Genomic DNA, 8,980 nt, shown 5'->3' on the forward strand with positions numbered 1-8,980 from the left:
TTTTTTGCTAGATACTATTTAGCTGAGAACGAATAACCTCATTATGATTGCTGATGACATAAAAGCTGAAGGGCTGAACACTGAAGTCCTAATTTGGGCAAAACTCCAGAATTTCAATGATAGTTTTGTCTAAGTAATCACATTAGGATCTGGTCTTGGCAGTTCCAACCCTAATGGATAACAATACACCCTGGACTAACTTTTCAAAAATTTGGTAACTTGCTTTAAAAAAATAAACTGAGACTGGAGGAGCTAAATCCCGTTGACTTTTACCAAAAGTAAAACTTAGTGCATTGTTTTATGATGCCATTTAGACACCCGATTGTCTGGACTAAGTATTTCCTAGGATCTCAAATGCATGACTTCGATAAGCACTGGGCATCTGCCTCATCCAGCTTCTGTGAAAGTCCCACTCTGGCTGCATCATCTTTTAAGACAGACTGATTGTGCTTTTTAGGCCACAGGCACCGTCTTGCTGCAGCAATGCCCTCCAAGAACTCCTATTCCCATGGGAGCTTCAGAAAACATTGAAGAACGCTGCCTCCTGCTGAGTGGCAGGCCATACATACCATTCATTGTGTCTAGTTACCCAAATGCCTTTGAAAATCCATTCCCCAATTCTTTGAAATAGAAATTTAAGCTTCTACTCATTTAAACCTCTTTAATAATTTCCCTCCTGTTTATTTCAGCATTGAGGACTGGATGTTGAGAATTGGCCTTCATATCTGTGAGTGGCTTTGAATGCAAAAGATTCAGTTAATTTGTCAAAACTATAAGAGACTGCTTGAAGTTGCTGGATGAACTAATACTCTCTGAACATCTTACCAGATAACCCTATTGACCAGCCTACAGACAGATATGTTGATAGTTACTTTGCTTTGAACAGTTAGGGTTAATTTCAGTCTTCTGAGAAGTCCACTGAAGTTATCTGGCTGCCATGAAGAATGAATTTGGTGTTGTTTATTTTTTGCATATTCTACAACTGAAAAGAGTAGGAGTATTACATCTGCAAACACTGTCTCCTGCCAGTATGCATAATTCTTTTTTTGGAAACACTTTGAAGACTTTGGATCAAATTTAAAGGTATTAAATTCCATTTTAGCCTTTGCTTTTCCAAATCATGTGGCCTGGTGAATATGTACACCATACAGACATAAAACATCAATGTCAAAAAACATCAGAGAACATATCCACTGCAATGTGTGAAATGAATTTCACCACCACAGACTGATGTATCACTGAGGCATAACATTTGGTTAGCTGTCTATCATAGCAGCAAAAGTAAATCATACTTCAGCAATCCTGGATGTACTAGAGGTAAGAAAATCATTCATCCAAGAATAATCAACTTCTGGAAATCATTCACAGCTGCTATAACTGAGCACAATGCAACAGCAATTAGTTGTGCATCATTGCTTTCAAATTGCACAAATCTACTGCAGTGGGGGTGGTGAACATTTGTTAAACTAGGTTTTATATGAAATAAGAGATCACCTGAAGGAGGAATATTACTGGAATTTATGTTTCAGGTCATAGCTGGGAATTTACATTTCAGTTGTAGAATGTCTCCACTTGGCTTTCACAACTAATGATGTCATAGATCAAAGATACCCAGTATCTTAGAAAGCCCTGCTGGAGAGATACAATCAATAATTCAACATTTGCAGATCAGCTCCTACTCTTATTTGTAGAGGGATTAATAAGAAGTTATTCCATTGAAACCAAAAGAAAATTTTATTCCAGTGTGAGGGATATCTGAATGAGAGAAACAGACTGCACCCATGGTTTTACTGCCTTCACAGTGCGTGTCAGGCCCAGATTCAGTTGACCCAGGTTAAATGAAATACCTGAGCTTTAAAGCTATCTTCTACAGTCCATGAAGAGAGAGGCACTTTGAGAGGGAAGAGGACTGCAAACTATACATAAGATTAAGGCAGCTAAACTCCTAGCTCAAGAATTTCATTGAAATATTTGATGATAGACCAGATGAATTCAGTGCATACACAGTAAAGACAATGAAAACTTAGATCTGAACAGTAACGAGGTGTCTGCATTTGGATGAAGTACAAATGAGAGTACTATTCTTTTTTAAGAGCATTTTGCAATAGCAAGAGGAAACAGGCTTGGTAGTATTTTGTAATAGGCTTTTACGTACTCCTGGAAAAAACAAAGAAACAAGCAAATCCATGAAGAAGTAGATATTAAAGGCCCAGTTACAGTCTCATAAAATCTGTAGTTGGATTTTACCAAGCATCACAATTTGGCACTCCCCAAAGAATGTACACAAACTCCATTCTCGGATGCACATGTCAGTCTTTACTGACAAATGCATGAACCACTGTGTTCTCCTACTATATTTGGCTTCAGTCCCATAGGAAAGTTTCCAGTTGATGTCCTTTCCATGCTTTCCCAGTCAGATTTGTCTCATGAGCTTACTGAAGAAGGGACAAAAGACCCAGCAGAACCTAAAGAACCACTAGATTAAAACCTTGTCTAGCAAGGTGTCTTGTTAGATATGGAAGGCTGTACCTTCTAGTATCAGAAGTCTAGTTAGTCATTTCATACAAGCCTAAACCAACCTTTTTTTTTTTTTTTTTTTTTAAGGAGGGACTCATACATGACTCCTCGTGTTTTTATGGACATAGTCATGTGCAAACACTAAATAATTTCATCAGTCCAGCCAGGGTTTGTGTACATTTTACATTAAGAAGCTTGCATTACTAAAGGAAGTATACACAAAGGTCAATGCTGCCGTTTTGGACAACAGAAGAAATCATACTGGGGCATGATAGGCCAAAGTAGCTCAATTAATTATTTTCTATTGTAAAATTGGAAGCCTCTTGGAAATACTTTTACACAAGTTACATAAAGACAGATATTACAGGTTTTTAACACAACTCAAATGCAAAGTAATCACAATCATTGCCTTTTTCAACTAAGTCACAACATGGACAAAATTATTAAAAATGTCAAATGGTAATATTTACTGCTCAAACCTTGGAGTACGTCTTCAACATTTGGATTTCTGACTCCAGTGAAATCAATAGGAGCACCAATTACAGCAGACAATAACCTGAGGGAATACACAATGGCCAAAATTAACTCTGAGTAGGAAATGCCTATAAAAGGATAATCCTCAAACACAGAACAATAAGGAAGCCTCAGGAAGAATAGGTCTTTCCACATGACCAGTAAAGAATAAAAAATAGTATGTCGTGTAGAACTTGAAAGATGGTAAGAAGATTTCTTTTCTGGCAACTCTCTTTTCTGGCATTTCTTTTTTTCTGATTAACAGAGACAGCAGTTCACAAGAAAAATGAAAATTTAAATGAAGTATATCACAAAGTCTCAGCTATAACATATTACTGTGGGCAGTGTTATGGGTAGTTCACACAGGCTCAAAAAGAAGCTTTAAGGTGCTTTGCATTATTCTACCTGCTCTGGTTCTGTGCCGTGATTTGGGAAGACTGAAGTGTGACAATAAACTTCTGATGGAACTTAAACAAGAAGTAACTGATCTCTTTATAAAAATACAAAGCTTGATACAAAATCAGCTTCTATTCAACAGCTGAAAAAGAAAAAAATAAAGTACATGGTTAGTCTCACAGCCTCAAGTGATTTGTGGCTCAAGGCTTACTTCCTCTACACTGATCTTCTCTCCATAACTTTCTTTTTACAGTCTCTTCCTATTCTTGTCTTCACTTCTTCCTCTATCCTACTACTCATCCCAGAGACAACATCCCCAGTCTTGAAGCCTCAGATGATTTCTGACTTTTCATTTAAATTCTTCCTTCAAACACCTTTCTTCCCTGAAGCTAAGAATGCTTTACTGTAACTCCTGCAACCACACTGAAATGATTCTCATCCTTGGACTGCTCTTTTGTATGTTGCTTGTATGAATGGCCTATTCTTTTTTCATAGGAAATTCTTCAGCAGTCTCTATATCCATTTATGCTGCTGTGCAGGAGCTATTTCATTGACACTGCACAAGTGAGTAATACATCTGGGTAAGTTAATAGAAAAGCCCCAAATTACAGCAGACCATTCAGTAAAAGCAATAATAAGGAGCAATAAATACCATTATCATTTACAATTAGAAAATATACACTATCCACCAGTCTGGCAGTTCAAAAGCGAGCTAAGAACTACATCAGTAGGCTGTTTTGTTTTGAATAATTAGTTTTATAAGAGAACATTGATCAAAGGCATTGGTAGCAAGTTTAGTGAAGTGTTCATCATGTACAAAGTCGCTTGAAAATTGCTCAGACCTGAACTCAGCTCAGCCAAAATCAGGTAAACCATAAATAATCAAGGTTAAAGATGAAGTGTCAGATCTGAACAAAGGAATTCCACAGACAGGAAAGCATGGCTACAATCTCAGCAGCAATGGATGGTTTTTAATGAGGACCTTTGCAGGACTTCAGAACTTCACTGTCAAAATAGTGGCACAGTTGTATCATATGTGTTCTGAACAGCTGCTTACCTGGTGGCTGCAGCAACTAGTAGATATGCTGTAGAAAACAAAGTCGATCATGCTACTTCTTCATACAGCAAAATAATTTTCAAGGGAGGGAGAGCAGGTCACCCATGTGAAAACTGTCCAGTGCTACAAGAAACCTACAATGACAGAAACGCAAAGTGTCTTCATGTCATCTGGTTTAATGAAAAGATAGTGAAATATTAGACATATGGAGAAAAGTTCATAATATTTTGTTGTGAACAGAGAAAACAATTCATGCTTTCTGGAATAAGTTCTCTTCTGCTCATTCTGCTGAAACATGGGGCAAGGTCTCATCTATTGCTCTGGGCTGCCCAAACAGCTTACTGTAGAAACTAAAGTTTAGTAAATAGTTGCCTTCTACATTTTTGCACGTTTACAGCTAGCTAATGAAAGGTTCCCCTAAAGTGAGTGAAAACATTAAAATTTCTGTTATGAAAACTCCTATATTTATGAAAAACCTGTCACAATAAGCCTTTCTGTTCTCCAGAATTGCTGGCAAAAGATCCATTCAGGACGATTTGTGATACTGGTTCATACTATGTAGACATGTTTGGTAAGGAAGTAGACTGGAAGCACTAACTCATTTAAGTGAGCACTTGTCAGAGGTCAGTGATTTTTGACCCTCACCCATTGGACTGAAAGCAAAGAGATTGTATGCCCCTGCCAAGCCTTAAAGTAATTCTGACTTGTATGCAGTACTGGATAGTTTTGACCTTCTAGAACAGTTTACTTAATTACACATAATATTTTATAGCCAATATTTCTTGTACTCCTAATTAGATAGAGATAAGCAGTTTTCCAAGTACATAAGACACATTTTTTTCCAATATAGACATAAACACAAAATTTCAAGTAATTCAACATGCACCTGCTGAAGTCATTGTAAGTATATTAATTCCTTATTCCTTTTTCTGGGGACTGGGGGGGAACCACCTGTGATAACATAAAAATGTTCTCTACCAAATGGGTGTTCCAGTGATATAATCAATAAAAGTAAATTAAAAGAGGACAAAATAGATGCTGCTTGAATTAGTTTCTAGTCCCTAGGAACAGTTAAAGTAAAGCTTCTTCCAGCAATGTAGCAAATGCCAGCATTAGTCCTCTTACTCTTTTAATGCCACCACCAACATATTGGCTAGTGTTTGTCACCAAGAAAAAGTAACACTTTCTCATTCCTTGTTGAAGTTCACATTCAAGACAAAACTCCAAGGAACTGAATTTGACCTTGAACCGATTCCAAAAATTTGGCTTGTGCACTCCCAGTTGAAAGAAAAATCAGGGATCCTGGCTCAAGGGTGAAATGGAAGCCTTGTTTGAACTATAAAATTAGTGCAGTTTGAGAAAAATGACTGTATAGTACAGGAACATAAATTAAAGGTAAATCATGAAAACAATGAAGTTTTTTAAAAAAAATAAAATCACTTTCTGTTAAAAGTCAATTATTTTGCTAGAAGGTCAAATATATTTTCAGTAATAACACTGTTCACTAGTAGACCATGAAGACCTGTACACATCTGAAATATGTAGATCTTTTAATATGCACAACAGAAACTGGATGTTGGAACAGTGTCAAATAGTCTCTGCAAAATTACAATGCAAGCTGGACCACATGAAGTAATCAAAGTCTCAGTTTATTAAAATGTGTTATTTATGACTTACAGAAAATATGTCTTGTCTGTGAAAGAGAAATGAGTTAAGAATTAACCCTTTTAATATTAAAAAGGTTTCTTTTTTTCATTACACTTACAAATACTGAATTTTATTCATAAAGCAGGCAAAACAGAGATGCCAAGTCTCCCACATTATCATCTACTGAATTCATTCTCTAGCTAATAAATCTTCTGATTCACATATTCTTTTTACAGAATCATAACGTCTTACCCTGCTGGCTAGGGTTGCTGACATCCTCTAGGTAAAGATTGCCTTGGCTGCTGGCACTGTATGGCACTGTACCATAATTACAACTAAGCAAACAGTGATTTGAAGGGTTGCTTTAAAATGGTTAATGGTTGTCTCAGACCAATGGTTGTCAAGATCTGTTGTCAAAAGCAAGATAAAATAGGTTGGGTCCTCCTGGATCAATCTAGTCAGCATGAACACTTGCTTTTCTTGTAAAAAAAAAAAAAAAAGCTTTGACAATCCTATTTTGTTTATTTTAGGGTCTAATCTTTCTGTTCACAGCTGTACCTTAGCCAAAAAATTTAAGGACAGCATAACACTCCCCACCCCTGATACTCCCTATATTTGGTCAGATGCAAAACCAGCAATAATACATTTGGAAAGCTTGGATTCATCTCATCTAAGAAACTCGTGGCCAAACTCTGTCCCTACAAACACATACAGCCTGCACCAGCTGCTATGGCAGCTTACTATTCCAGCCTGAAGGCAGAATTGGGCTTTCTAGATAAACCCCTTAGTCTTGATCAACACGGACTGGAGAAATTGAGCAAAAAGTCACTCATTGCTTGATATGGCTCTGCTGTCATGGTCTCTAATCCAACAGGGAGCCTCAGGATATGGCACTACTGCATGGCAACAATGCCTGATTGAGGGAAGACATTTGCACCTCTCATGGATAGATACATTCTCACCTCCTTTATTTCAGTTTTGATGCATAACAGTTTTTAAGATGACTTAGATTTTGACGTGGAATGTTAATATTGCTTTTTCAGGTAATTTGATGCTTTGTTCCTTATTCCAACTTCAGCTTTTCTGCAAAAGTTGAAAAAACACATTTTTACATAAGAAGAAATGTAGAAAAATAGTATTTTGACTTAAACATAACTCACAGCACAAATAATTTCAGTTAATGATTTTCTAGGGTTTCCTAGTTAGGACTGCTTGGTTCAATATCTCCTGACTAGCTTGGGTGACAACTAGGTGACAATTGCATTAATATGATCAGCAAGTCCCAAGTCCATCCAGAACAAATGTAGAAGATGCAGGAGATATGCGCTGCTCTCAGCATTTGTGTACTAAATATACTGCTGTCAAAGGAATAATCCTGAATATCTAACAAGTCTTGAAGTATTAACTTGTTATGTTCCAGTAAGACGGCAATTTTAAACAATTTTTCTGTTCTTGCCCATGTTAATTAAGCTTGTATTTGAAAAGGGAAAGGCTGGTTTCAGGCAGGGGAAAAAAAGGCACATGAACAGACTTTACTAGTCTTAGCACAGCAGCATCAATCTGGCAATGCCAATGATATGAATAAACAAGACTCTTAGCACCTGGCCACAGTTGTGCATAATTTTTAAAAGTATCTTAAGTCAGACTTCTTATTCAACTAACGTGGTTATATTAAAAGGTTGCATAAAACATACAATTAGTCAAAGAAATGGCCTTGGTCTAGCGATTTTTTTGTTAGAATAAAGGAAAATGCCTTTAACAAATAACAGTTACTTGCACTGTATCTGTTCAGTGAGGTTTTGTTGATTTTTTTAAAGTCACAATATTGAAATGATAGTGGGTTTAACACTTTCCAAATGCTTTTAAGTCTGAATAGTTCAGACCTGAAGTAAGTCTTCCCTTAGGGATTTAATGTATTTAATTATCTCTGAAGTTTTATCCATCATAATAGCTAAGTGAAATCATTGCTCTTGTATAGAACAAAGGGAAGCCAAACATATAAATCAATATTTGATTTTTTAAAGTTATTTACTAGAGTAATGCGTGACACACTGAAACAGTAAAAGAATTCCCAATAATTATTTTTTTACAAAAAATGAACAAAAGGGTATTTTAAAACAACAAAATTCAAGGCTAATTACTCCAGAGAGATGGAAATGTACTCAGCAGTATGGTGGGAGAGACAGAAAGATGAACAATGGAGACTTTTAATCACTTTTGCATTAATTCCAACAGGGTCAGGTAGGACTTGACTGGACACTGCTTACATAAAAGGGATCTTGAGCTTGCCTCAGGTCACAAAAGACTTTCACAAAAGCCCAGGGTAGCTAAACCATTTTGTGAGTATTGTTCCACTAGGAACTTCATACTTATTCTTTTCTTTGTGGTCACATACTAATGCAATCTCTGGAGTTTTGAAAGGGCATGGGGAGATCAATGGTTTTCCAGTTCTACCCCTTCAACCAGTCATAGCCTTTCATCCCCAAGACGCACAAAACTATAGATCCCAACGCATGCAGAGTCTGAAACTACATTTAGAATCAGTTCCTGCCTTTTAGCAAAAGTGGGATTTCTCTTATTATTTTCCCCTATCAGTGTAGGGGGAAAACGCTAGAGGAAAAGATAAAATTACCAGTCCTTTTCCAGAACTTTAATGTGGTCTGGAGCCACCTTTGTGTGGCCCAGTCCTATGCACTCTACCTCCTGCTCTCCTGTCCAAGACTCCAATCTCTCTCCAAGCCAAGATCCCAGCCCAGGTTTCTGTATTTTCTGCTTCTCCAGTCAGGCTTGTCCACATCCTGCAAGGCATACGTACACCAGGGTCTCATCCTCCATGGGCTCTATGGCCTG

The 8,980-nt window shown here is 37.0% G+C and overlaps 1 long non-coding RNA gene across 1 annotated transcript; it reads right to left on the minus strand.

The window, feature by feature from the left end:
- Positions 1-2,706: 2,706 nt before the first annotated feature.
- Positions 2,707-7,207, minus strand: LOC121232477. Its single transcript, XR_005930971.1, has 3 exons — positions 7,093-7,207; positions 4,484-4,617; positions 2,707-3,073 (listed from the first exon to the last, which is right to left on the minus strand). It is a non-coding gene; the product is annotated as an uncharacterized LOC121232477 (long non-coding RNA).
- Between the last annotated feature and the right edge of the window lie 1,773 nt (positions 7,208-8,980).

This window comes from Aquila chrysaetos, chromosome 20 (genome assembly GCF_900496995.4).
Source record: "Aquila chrysaetos chrysaetos chromosome 20, bAquChr1.4, whole genome shotgun sequence".
Lineage (NCBI taxonomy): Eukaryota > Metazoa > Chordata > Aves > Accipitriformes > Accipitridae > Aquila > Aquila chrysaetos.